General features: G+C 38.8%; 1 protein-coding gene and 1 long non-coding RNA gene across 4 annotated transcripts in view; one reads left to right on the top strand and one right to left on the bottom strand.

The window, feature by feature from the left end:
• Positions 1–3,136: 3,136 nt before the first annotated feature.
• On the bottom strand, positions 3,137–4,050 carry LOC134789473 (uncharacterized). 2 transcript variants are annotated; one of them, XR_010144075.1, is made up of 3 exons: positions 3,812–4,033; positions 3,323–3,673; positions 3,137–3,202 (listed from the first exon to the last, which is right to left on the bottom strand). It is a non-coding gene; the product is annotated as an uncharacterized LOC134789473 (long non-coding RNA). The 2 variants fall into 2 exon arrangements; XR_010144074.1 differs by having other exon boundaries at positions 3,323–4,050.
• A 3,352-nt stretch (positions 4,051–7,402) lies between these two features.
• Positions 7,403–12,968, top strand: part of LOC134789746 (cell adhesion molecule Dscam2) — a 214,145-nt gene continuing 208,579 nt past the window's right edge. For both annotated transcript variants that reach the window (XR_010144110.1, XM_063760374.1), the window contains exon 1: positions 7,403–7,642. The gene's annotated coding sequence lies outside the window, so the exon portion shown is untranslated. The remainder of the gene's footprint in view (positions 7,643–12,968) is intronic.

Genomic DNA, 12,968 nt, shown 5'->3' with positions numbered 1-12,968 from the left:
AATGGAGAGCGTACTTTGTAGCGGCTTGGGTCGGGGACAAGAGCAAATATTATCAAAGAATTTGACGCTTCTATACTGTAGTTTTACATTCCACAATAAGTTACTACTGACTCTGTGAGCTGTAGACCTCTGACTTTGACTCTAGTAATGTGCGCTCAGAATACTGCAGATTATGCTGGTTCTGGGGGCCTAGCCAAAACGCATTTCGAAAAAAGATATCGCTAACGAATCGATAAAAAATGTATGGGAATGACAGGTACCGTAGATGAGTCTGTCGAAAAATATTAACGAATACAAAAATGTTAGCCAAGTTGCAATGTTGTAACGAAACGCAAAACTTTCGTTACCGGGATTCGACATCTGTCATACATTGTCTAGCCAAGTGACACTTTTGACAAGCGTTATCGCCTCCTAGGTGTCGATACGTAGCGCGAGCTATCCCCTTGCAGATAACTTACCGAAGCACAAGAAAATACCGAATAATAGTGTTTGTAAATTAGAATTTGTAATAAAAAGCATACTTCAACATTATTGTGGGCGGCGAACAACGCGGAAGTGTCGCTTAGACGCAGGCGCCGTCTGAAAAATCGCCTCTATTGAAACTTGAAACTGCTTAGGAAAGGACTGCCCTTAGCTGGTGATCTTATCATGTATGCTACGATCAAAGGATTGTGGGCCGTACGCAGCATTTCACCCAAAGGATCCAATGTGACCGAGGCGCTGAATATCTACCTATCTATAGTGACAGTGTCATGGAAAAATGGATTATGCACCCACAAATGCAACACGAAACAATGACCCTACAAAGGTAAGAGTGAGTCAATAACTTATCCCTACTATACCTACTAATAAGTATATAAAATATGTTATTAATGCTAAAATAACTAATGTGTTCCTGTTACGTCATCAAATATAAACCGATGAACGGTGTAGATTAAATTTGGTACCCATATGCGCAATGGCAAGCACTTGTTTTTCAATACACGTAAGTTTCTCTAAAAACTCGTTTATTGTTTATTTGTCTTTACTAAAATAAAGTTACATATTTACTTATTATTTAACAAAATATACAACTAAACCTATTACAAATTAAAACTTATACCTAAACACACTCGATCAATTAATAAATTAACTCTAAATTAAACTAAATTAAAACTAAGCTACATAAAGCCACAACCGAGAACTCAATCAAACAACCCGTCCCGCGCCCTTCCAGATGCAAAGGTGCCCATCACGCTCGCCGCGTTGCCACGCTGGACCGCGATAGACAGCCTCTGCATCAGGAATGACCCGGAACGAGGGTCATGACCTCCCTCCCTCAAACGTTGCCCCAATAGGAAAGTGAATTGAATGTGTAAAGGCAAAGGTATATAGGTAAAGGCTTTACAAATATAGATAAAGACTCGGGAACAAAAGTTCTTCACACAAATAAATGCCCTTCCCGGGAAGCAAAACCATCACCTTCATAGGCAAGGTCACTAACAACTAGCAATATTGTAGTGTCATCCCATTTTTTTAAATTGATTTGAAAGGGATGAGACTACAGTGTTGCTACTTTTTAATTTCTACAATTTCTAGTCGGACTCTACAGTAAGCTCAAGAAGACTTGTTTTGTGGGTACTTAGGGTACTTAGATAACTATATATAGATGGTCAAACCAATTTGTCAGTCAGTAAGAACCAGGAAAACTATACTCATACTTATCTTTTGGGTGCTAGTACTGGTATATGACAAAGCTAGTATGATTCTCTCTGTCTTTGTTTGAAATGAGACAGTCCTTTGACAAACTATACTTAAATACATAGACAACACCCATGACTCAGGTACAAAATATCTGTGCTCATTACACAAACAAATTTCCTTACCGGGGATTCAAACTCAGGATTATCAGCTTAACCGGCAGGGTCACTAGTCACTACCAACTAGGCCAGACGGGCTGTTGTCATACATATACATTATCAACCATATTAATGAAACTATTTCATATTATGAAACATTGTATATGACTTCTTTTGGCAGGCGCAGCTACAGTCAGCTGCAGAGAAAAGGTCCCACCCCTGCATACAAACTTCTATGTAGTGGTGGTACCTTTTCTCTGCAGCTGACTGTACCTACACACTATATAAAAATAATCATAACATGTACTTACACAAAACATTTAGTTTTTTTTTTGTCATATGACTGGTAGAGAATAAGTATTATAACCAAATGTTACAGAGTTTGTTGAAAAACTAAGCATTCATTTTGTTTCAGGTGACTTGGATATTCATTGCAGCCTTGGCATATGAACCAATACTTTATGGTGCTCCAAAGTCAGGGTCAAGGGAAGAAACTATGTCACATGTACAACCACAAAAATATATTGAGTGTTGTTTTACTATTTTAATACACTGTACATAATATATGTACAAACAAGAAAAGAATGCTTGGCTACTGATTTCATGCTGCTGGCAAAAAATACCTGCTGCATCTTTCATTAATAGATTTTCAATAAAATAAATTAACTTTTTAACCCAATCATTGTGTCATTTATTTATAGTGGTTACCACCTTAACTTTTGGTATGCTTAGGAGCAGATCTGCTCCCATGTACTTACCTATATTCAACTTTAAAAAATGCATTAATTTTTAAAAGTTGTCTTTGTAAAACGACCGGCCTGGCCTAGTGAGTAGTGACCCTGCCTGCTAAGCCGATGGTCCTGGGTTCGAATCCCAGTAAGGGCATTTATTTGTGTGATGAACACTAATATTTGTTCCTGAGTTATGGGTGTTTTCTATGTATATAAGTTTGTATTTGTCTATATAAGTATGTGTATCGTCGCCTAGCACCCATAGTACAAGCTTTGGTTAGTTTGGGGCTAGGTTGATCTATGTAAGATGTCCCCAATATTTATTTATTTATTTATTTTATTTTATTCAATTATGATTGATATATAAATTACAATTTTTTGACAGGAGCATACAAAAGGTTAAATATGAACAGCCAGTAGCTTAGCGGGTGAGATTACCTTCCCAAATTTCCATTGACTATAAATAATAAAGATGTGTTTAATTCATTTTTAACGCCTCACTCACTTAGGTATTTCTATTACTGAGTAAACAAAAATCAAAGACAGGTAGGTAATAAAAAAATAATATTAAGTAACAATATGATTTATTAGTTTTGGTTTCACAGGCAGCTTTTATCTTATCTAATGCATCTTCTTAGTCGGCGTCTTCATTGCTGAAGGTCGTGTCTAGTTTGAAGAGTTTCCTGCGCGATGTACCATGCTTTTCCAAGTGCCTGTCCTCGGCGATCTTAATAGATAAATCTAATGCATAACATCTATGTATTCAATGTCCGCTTGACTTTTGTTAATTTCGAAAATGTTTGAAGTCTATGAAGTAAATGAATTCACTGAGGTTACACTGATTCGGGCAAACCTGTCCACAATTTCACTTCACGGTTTGAATCAATACTAACGCTTAAAGTATTGTCTCTTCTGGTCAAGTAAGCCAGCAGTGCACGTCCTTAGCACTGGTAACTGCCATGAAGGCGTCATTGCAGCGGCAGCTCTGACTGTACGTGCCAACTTGGCGAGGACTTCTCAGCGTGGAAGAAGAGCCCGCGGAGCCGCTCTTGCCCGCTCTGGCTGCGTCGCCGCCTTGGTTGGGGCTGCGGGGACGACGGCTGTCTGAAATTGTTAAACTTTAGGTCAAAATTATATGCAATTAACAACGCACTCTTCAAATATTACACTATATAGAGTTATTTTATCACGAAATTGTGATAAACTAAGTTAAACAAATACCAACATATTTAATTTGCTTACCGATAAAACAATTATTTTCTCCAAAATTAGATTCGCTGTTCACTTGACACTCTTGACAGCTGACAGATGATGTTTCTTGACGGTTTTGAACGAGAACCACAGACAAAAATTAATTTTTACCGACTTGGCGCATAGAATGAGCGAAAACTAAAAAGATTGCCTCTTGGCTAGGTTATTATAAACATTATCGACCAGTCGCTCGCGAACGTAGAGATCGAATCGATAAGGAGCGAATGTAATTTGGCTACGGGCCCAGGTTCACCACCACGTTCCACGAACCACGTTCGACGTGTTGCCTCTTTGGGGCAAATGTAAATTCGTACGTAAGTGTGACAGGGAGGCAACACGTCAAACGTAGTTCGGGGTAGGCCCTCTGGTTCGGGTTCACCACCAGACCACTACGTTCCACGAATAACGTTCGACGTGTTGCCTCCCTGTTACACTTACGTACGAATTAACAAGTGTGTGAGACGCAACACGTCGAATGTGGTTCGCGGTAGGTCCTCTGGTTTCATTAAGCCGTTGGAATGACACACCAGCGCCGTATATCACCCTCAAGGGCGTCTTAGAGGTTTGCGCTGGAAACTAAACTGTAATAAAGTGAGCTTAGATTGTGGTCAAAAGGTCGCATTGGGGTCACCTTGTTCTAACTGAAACAACAGTTCAGGTCCTTAAAAGCAGCTCGCTGAGCACTGAGCGGACGGCCGTGCGTGCCCGGGGTTGCGTATGTCATTGTTATTAATTGTTATTTTAAACAAAATCGATTTAGAAGCAATTTACATGTTAAATTTTAATGGTTTGTTTTGATTGTTTTTTTTTTTTGATCCAGCCAATTTTTTATTTGACCAGGTTTCCAATCACATAAAGTTACTAGAGAAAGCCTAGTGTGCCCACAGGGCATTGATAAATGGTAATAAGGTTTTTTCTTTTATATAAAAATTATTATTCTTATCCTTATTCTACAGGCCACAAGATTGGTAGTCATATTTTTTCCAACCGTATTATGATCTAACTAAAAAGCTCTACGATCTTTCGAAAACTCTGCTGGCTTAATGCACCCTTAAGAGGTTTTCTTTAAGAGCCTATATACTTGTCCCACTGCTGGGCAAAGGCCTCCCCCCTAGACTCCCAATCTTCCCGATTAACTGCAGCATCCGTCCAGTTGCTGAGAAATGCGTCCAAGTCGTCCCGCCATCTCCTCTTAGGCCGACCATGCCGGCGTTTACATTGTGGCACCTTTCCAAGAGGTAAGGTACCTTTTAACTCAATGCACTCAATATCATGGCACGAATTGAATGCTCTTTTGATTTCTCCAATTTTCTCCTAACCGGTCAGATCTCAATGACAACCCATGTCGTTTGCAAAAGCTCCCACATTCTGTTAGTAATGAATTATGCTAAATGTAACCTTAACCCGTTCTCATAATGCTTAGACGAGTGAATAAACAATTTTGCATTTTTAGGCAAGTTTTCCAATGGATATTCCAGATAAAGAAATTACTAGAATTTTGTTCCTGCCGTTTTGAGATTGAAAGTAATCTAGCTATCAGATTCGCAACGTAGATATATTATACTTTGCTTAGCGCTTTGCGTACAAGAGATTTCTTTTCCCGTTTTAAAGGCATGTTTGTATTTGAGCTGGACATCTTATTATTTAACTGATTTCTTCAACCATAAAAGTTACTTTTAATACTGAGAGGTCATATCCATAACAAATCCAGGACAAATTTCATAACCCATTTTTACCATCAGTATAAGCCTCAAGGTGTGATTTAACTAGATGTACTTAAGATACGCTCCAACATCAGAATGACGTCTAATAGATGTCATAATTCAATACATGTAAGTATTGGCGCGAGCGAGATGCACGATAACTAACTACATAATATGAGAATTATGAAATCAATGATATTTGAATAATAGTGTATGTTCAAATTGGCCTGTAACTGCCGTATTCGAACTTCAAGATATTCACAAGAGACGACACGTACTAGATACATTCTTGATACGTTATAGTTTAGAATTTAGATATCAACTAGTTCTCTTTTGCAGCTCAATTCGGGCAACAAATGTCACTTTTTACGTTAGATAGAGTAAGATATCTATTAGATGTGAATTGGATCTCTAAGTCATATCCTGTGGAAATCGTTCAACAGTATCTCCAGAATCGCGCAAATGTCAAATTTGACAGGTTAGATCTTAAACATATCGTTATCGTATCTTGGTGATGTCTAAAAGATGTCTATTTCAAAATCCGAATCGGGCCCTTAGCCGGCAAATATTGTACTCCATCCAATTCATTCAATTCACTGTGCTACGGGCGCTACGCCGTAGCCCGTAGAACTATCTCCCCACTCGTAGCCGAAACTTTAGCGGTTTGCCGCGATGCCGATGCATGTTGCGTCATCAACTCATCATGTGCATTCAAACTCAAACTATTGAACAAAGCTTTACATTAGTAGAGACAGACGCATAATATTTATTTCCTTTAACTAAGGTAAATACTATCTTCAAACTCGTTTGAAGTAAAGGTTATATTATAAAACTGCTTCCCAGCTTTCTTTTGAAAGTGCATTCCTGCGTTGTAGCCTTTACTGGCGTTATCAATAGCGGCCGTTCTGCCTCGTATTCCCGCTGCTATCAACGCAGGCGAACTTTTGACTCGATCAAACATGCAACCATAGAATCCATTAAAACTGTGCATAATCGGAGATCACACTATTCTGGTTTGCCTGAAGCAAGTTACACTCTCTTCCGGAACGCATCAGGATTAACAGCCCTGATCCGCGGCGCCGAGAGTCCTTTACCTTCCTCAAGCGCCAACTTCAAAAGCGCGCCGCATCTTGAACCACAAACACATGTACCACCGTCTCATACCTATCTACAACCTTGACACTATAATAATAAAGACGGGATTTGAATAACATTCGGACCACAGCGAGTGCTACGCTTTGAAGGCTTCGCGCATGCGCTTGAGGAGCGGCAGCCATTTTCAGGGAACTAATACAAACAAACGCCGACGTCAGTACACGTACACAGGCACTTGTCACACACTAGCAAATGTAACAAATCAAGAAAGGATGCGGGCTTGCTTGCGTGTGTGTGTGAAGGCTGTATCTGTGTGAGAGGGATGCTGGGTAAGGCCTTGTTTACATTGAGTGGCTTTTGGGTATGGTTGTTTGTTTTTCGGTTGAAGAGTGAAGAAACTCATTTTGTTTTGATTGTTAATAAATAATTGAGGAACCGTTTAGAAAACAACTTAACTTTGTTTAATTAATTTAGTCTTTACAAACAATTTGATTACACTACTTATCTCGCATCCTAACTACATTAATGGCTTTAGACTTATATGCAATCTTTCAATAAATTAGTTTGTTTACCTATCACTTATTAGACATTAGCAGTGTAATTCAAAATAAGACAAACAGAGAGGCATGTTATTTATAAGGAAATTGTAGTATTTATTTGTAAACCAAATTAACGACCAGTCCCAGTAATATTCTATTTCAATGTAGTGGTTGTAACCATTCAGGTGTGATGTAAGGATTTGTGACCCCGGTTATCAGTTTCGTTTTGCGGATATTACATTCGCCAGCACATCTCAAAACATTGACATTCTAAACCAATCAGACCCAATGAAACTAACCGTTCCTCCAAAATCACAAGCCCCGCTTTAAACATTCATACAATTTATTCCTTGGTGAACACACCCGAACACCTGACCTGACCTGGAGAGGCACAGATTCTGATTTAGTCAGCCTCGCGTCGCCATCGCGCGCGGTCGTGCCGACCCGTCCCGCAAACTATAACCCGAGAACGGTGAAAAAACCGGGTACGTAATTAAGATTATGCGGTAGCTGTAGGGTTAAGGCCCTCTGGAGTGCGGTGCCTGTTTGTTGTGGGCGTCAGCTGTCGTTATCGATTATTATGACATCGGCTGAATGCACGTGTTTTATAGCTTGCATTGCCTTAGCGATAAGCTGAGTAAGTGGTTGACAGAGTAACACGTGTGCTAACCAAATCTCATACAAAATTTGTTGCTCTAGCGCAAGGTACGCTGTGATAACGAAGTAATAGCTACGTAGGTATTTTTAATGTTGCGTGATTATTGACGATATTTATTCCGAAAAACTAAAATTACGATCTTTGACCGCTTTCCCACTGACCAGTTTTTTTCTGGTACTGTTTTTTGCAGGATCCCGTTTTAGTAGTATAGGTGCTAATATAGTAACTTTCACACGAGGATTCTGTTTGCGGGATCCTGCAAAAAACCGTACCCGCTAAAACCTGGACGTCAGTGGGAAACAGCTCTTTGTCGATTGGATGAAAATTGTTTTTTTTTTCATGAATATGAAAAAGATATACTTATATGATTTTTCATATTGTGGCACCCGAAAGTTGTCATGTCTAAGATCACAATTTAAACATTGCACATGCCAAACAACAAAGTCGAAATTAACACATTCACCTTTGAGCTAGGGTCGTAGCGCTACGTTGTAGCCGATAGCACGGGTTTCCTTTCCCGGTATGTAGCGAAAATGCTTCTTAGAGGCAAAAAGACAACATGTCATGATTAGCGATGAATGTGTTAACGCCTCTATAGTATATATAGGTATGGAATGTCATAAATTTAGTTAATTAACATAAAGTTTGCAAGGTATCTAAAGCAAAATGAATTAAGAAAACTGATATCTCTCTGTCTGCTTGAAAATGCTTTCAAAATGCTTCCTATTTGCGTCTTGGTCCATTATGACAATGCATTAAGGCAAAGTGATAAAAATCTTGGTCTTTTTGCCACAATGCCGATATATACGGAGCAGTTTACCGTATGTGTAATGCCCGAATCTGGCTATCCTTTGAAATAACTAGGTCACTTGTCGACTAACATACCGGCGTGGGACTGATATTAATTGGATCCGCAAGCTAATGGCGTAATTTTGATTGCTAATATCGGTTTCAAATGCTACGTATCAGATGTGATATCCATTTGTGATAACGGCTTCCTCAAATATAATATCAAGACTATAAAATGCACAGCTTATGAATTGTAGTAGCGTGGTTATGGGAGGATTTAAGTGGAATGTCTCATATGATATACTACAGCAGATACTGTAGCGAATTTGCAAGTTATCTAGCTTCATAATTTTGGGAATATGACATTCGTGACGCGCTTCCACACTGTCACTTGCGAAGTAAGTACAGAGCTTTGACAATCACTACGACCCCCAATGCAAGTTTTGCATATGATGGCCTTGTAACCCCGAATTTCTTTAGTAAACAATATCAAGTCTGCGTTCATGCATTACGGGGCACCGAGCGTGGCAATCGGTGAATGAAAGTCGGCCAAACTTATCGACATTCACGTTTGACTGTGACGTGACTGTGCGTTTCGCGTATAATCAGCAGCAGCAGGTATTTAAAATGACCTGATTAGGTTTAGGTCATAAAAAGTCGTTAAGTTAAGACTGCCATATCTTGAATGAGTTCATGAATTAATTTAATTTCAATTATCATCAAAACCTTGGGGCCGTGGGGGCTAGGTCCCTCGCGCGTCGCCTCTATGAGGAGCTGTCAAAGCGCCTCATAGAGGCTTCTGGTGACCAGAGAGCTGGCCAATATTTTGCCCAACGGATCAGCATTGCCATCAACCAGCGGGGCAATGCCGCCAGCCTTCTGGGCACCCTACCGAGCGACTACGACTTAGTAATTTTTTTTTATTTATATGTTTTTAGTGTTTTATTATGTTATAAAAATGTTATTTCGATTGACAGTGGTAATAAAATGATTTAAACTTTTCATCAAAACTTAACTTGCTTTCAATGTTTGCCGATTTGAAGGTGATGATGTAATTTGCGATGCGCTGAAATTAACAATCTTGGCTCATTTGTTCTGAAATCTAATATCAATTATTACATTTCCCGTCTAATACTTTTCAGTTTTTATTCGATAATTCGGTGATAGTTTATGGGTCTACCGGTACCGCTTAAAGGATGACTCACGTTATAGACCGGGCCGTGTCCGGGCCGGAGCTTCCAGCGCATCGTTTTCTATGGAAAGCATCCGTGATCGTCATAGAAATATCATAGAAAAAATATGCGACTGAGGCTCCGGCCCGGACACGGCCCGGTCTAATGTGAGATCCTTAACTCAGGCGCGGTTGCTAAAGCAGTTGCGCGGTGGATCCCTTGTCGAATATAGCTTAGTTTTGGGACGAAACCAAGTACTTATTATGTATTAGTATTTAAATTTTAAATATCATTTGTGTCGCTTAACTTCAAACTCGGGTAAATCCATTCGACCCTCTCAGCAAATTTCTACCCTATTAATTTTGCTTAGTACCAATATCGCATAATCTGACAGATGGATTTACCCGAGTTTGAAATTAAGCGACTCATTTGCTTAACATAAAACCAAACAGTCCGTAATACGTAGGTAACTATAATAACTTCTTACCAATCGCCAAAATTAAGTAGTAGACTTTCAAGTTAGATTTTTTTCTTCTGTTGGTAAAAACCGTGCAAAGTTGAAACGTAATTCGATTAGTTACTTTCATGAACTTCAAAGTATGTAAATAAGCCCACAGCCAACCCGACTCCTCGTGAATTAAGACAAATCGCTTCTCGTCTTCAATTCCCAACGCTCTATGTAGAAGAACGATTGCTACTTTAGGCAGATTCAATTTACAATATTATCAGGTAAGGTACGAGTATCTATGTTGGGATGATTCCGTAAATAGGGTAATTTAGAAAATTCTTAGCGTTACAGATATATGCTGCCGTATTCGAACTTCAAGATATTCACAAGAGACGACACGTACTAGATCCATTCTGGATACGTTATAGTTTAGATATCAACTAGTTCTCTTTTGTAGTGCAATTCGGGCAACCAATGTCACTTTTACGTTAGATAGAGTAAGATATCTATTAGATGTGAATTGGATCTCTAAGTCATATCCTGTGGAAATCGTTCAACAGTATCTCCAAAATCGCGCAAAGGTCAAATTTGACAGGTTAGATCCGTTATCGTATCTTGGTGATGTCTAAAAGATGTCTAATAGATGTCTATTTCAAAATCCGAATCGGGCCCACTGACAACGTTAGTCTAGTCGCTATGTTTATCTGGCCCCGTAGACAAGATGCCAATCGCTAAAGCTCCGTAGCGAACGAAACGCAACGGTCACTGTAACACTAATATGGAAGAGTGATAGAGAGACACAAACCGATTCGATGGTGAAGCGCAAGCGATTGTCACCTTGGCTAGGCCACCAGATCTCCTGCTGGCGTTTGCTCCAGTCGCTAGCAGTATAGTGTAGTACATAGTGTAGTAGTGATCAAATATCAAAGCCCGTTACAGTATTTTCTAAATATTTTTGAACCATCACGATTTTATGAGGTCCTTGAATTTTCAATAGATCATCGATCAATCAATCGTCGGTCCTTGTCAGGGGTCTGTCCAAACTGCGTATTCCGATATGTGGTAACCATTTAACCTTTCGTACGTGTGTGTATTCTAAAATCTTTGGTTCAAAGTGTCCAAACCTCAATCGTATGAAATACAGGGTGACTGAAAAATGTGGTCAGAATCCAAACGAAACACAGACGAAAGGTTCTTCTTATACTGTATTAGAAATATTAATTGCCGCTGACTTTTAGATTGGTTGCCACGATCTGCCCGATTCGAACTTTACGATACGTAAATTAATAGATCTAGAAACGATATGGATTAGATGTGTCAGTGTCAAAAGTGACGTTTTTGTTTGAAGAAACGTCACATTTGACACTAACATGTCTAATCCATATCGTTTCTAGATCTATTAACTGACGTATCTTAAAGTTAGAATCGGGCCGGATGTCACTTGTCGCAAAGACATATGTAACTTCGTATAAGACGAATAAAGTCTAAGGAAAAAACGTGCCTCGGAATTCAAGTAAAAGTCATTCTCGAATAGATGGCGCACACACCTTTAGCCTATCCTCGGCTAGATGGCGTGACAACACCGTTTCATATTTAACAATTTTAACACATAGATATCAGTGAATGAACATGGATCAAAATGATATAAAAATAATAAAATCATTTATCCATATATATACATTTTTTGATAACTCTATACGTTTTCATTTTGAGTTTCAGTCGTGTGTTGATAGATGGCAGTAAATTTACTGTGACTACAAAATTTACAATGACAGGACCCCTCTATACTATCTATTCTTTTTGCTTGTCGTTATCAACAATCGACACAAATAGTTTAGTTATCATATGCAAAAGAGAAAAATATTGTATACTTTTGAAATGCTGAAATGGAACAAACATCTATTCAGCCTACTTTGAATTCAACCGTCTGCAGATACTTATTCCAGTTCGAGTAAAAATTTCCATTCTAAATTTGTCTTCTTATGATTAATACAGCGAAGTTGTTTCAAAACTCGCAAATTAGGAATATTTACTCGCATAAAATATGAAGCATTTTTCAGAAACAAACACGGTAGAAAGATCGTATGCAAATATTATTGGCGTTAAATTTAAATGAAGGCCGAATTTGCGCTAGTGTTGCGATCGGGTGATATTGCCATGATATAATAATGTATCTACGTAGTACGCGTCAACTCCACGGGATACACGCATTGCATTTGTTCTTTGTATAAATTGTGATTTTCTACATTTTTACTCTAACCGATATACAAAGTAATTATACATAAGTACCTACACATTGTTACAGTATAGTACATTGTAGAAGAGGCTAGAAAGTGACTAATAGATGGACGAGTAAGTTTGAAGGCTGACTCGTTAGCTAAGTATATGACATGATAACTAAATTACATTATTTAGGTATCATTCAGTGTACAGTGAGCTGCGAAATTGCATGGAGAAATTATGAATGAATTCATTGATATATTCGCCATGCAGTTTTACGGCTGAGCAGCTGTCAATGTCATCCCATAGATAACTGTTAAAGTTTTCATACAAGTAAATTCTAACGAACTACAACGAAGTTTTCAGAATATTTATTTAGTGCAACCATGGTATAATAATATACTCCGCCTGGTACTCCATTCCCGTCTTTTCTAGGTCACCTAACTGACACGGGCCTACGTCATCATGCGACAGCGCTATATGATAATATGCGATAGCGCTATATATAGCGGCCATGTTGTTGT

This window comes from Cydia splendana, chromosome 4 (genome assembly GCF_910591565.1).
Source record: "Cydia splendana chromosome 4, ilCydSple1.2, whole genome shotgun sequence".
NCBI lineage: Eukaryota > Metazoa > Arthropoda > Insecta > Lepidoptera > Tortricidae > Cydia > Cydia splendana.
The sequence above is the reverse complement of the archived record's forward strand: the minus strand, read 5'-3'. Positions and strand labels throughout refer to the sequence as shown.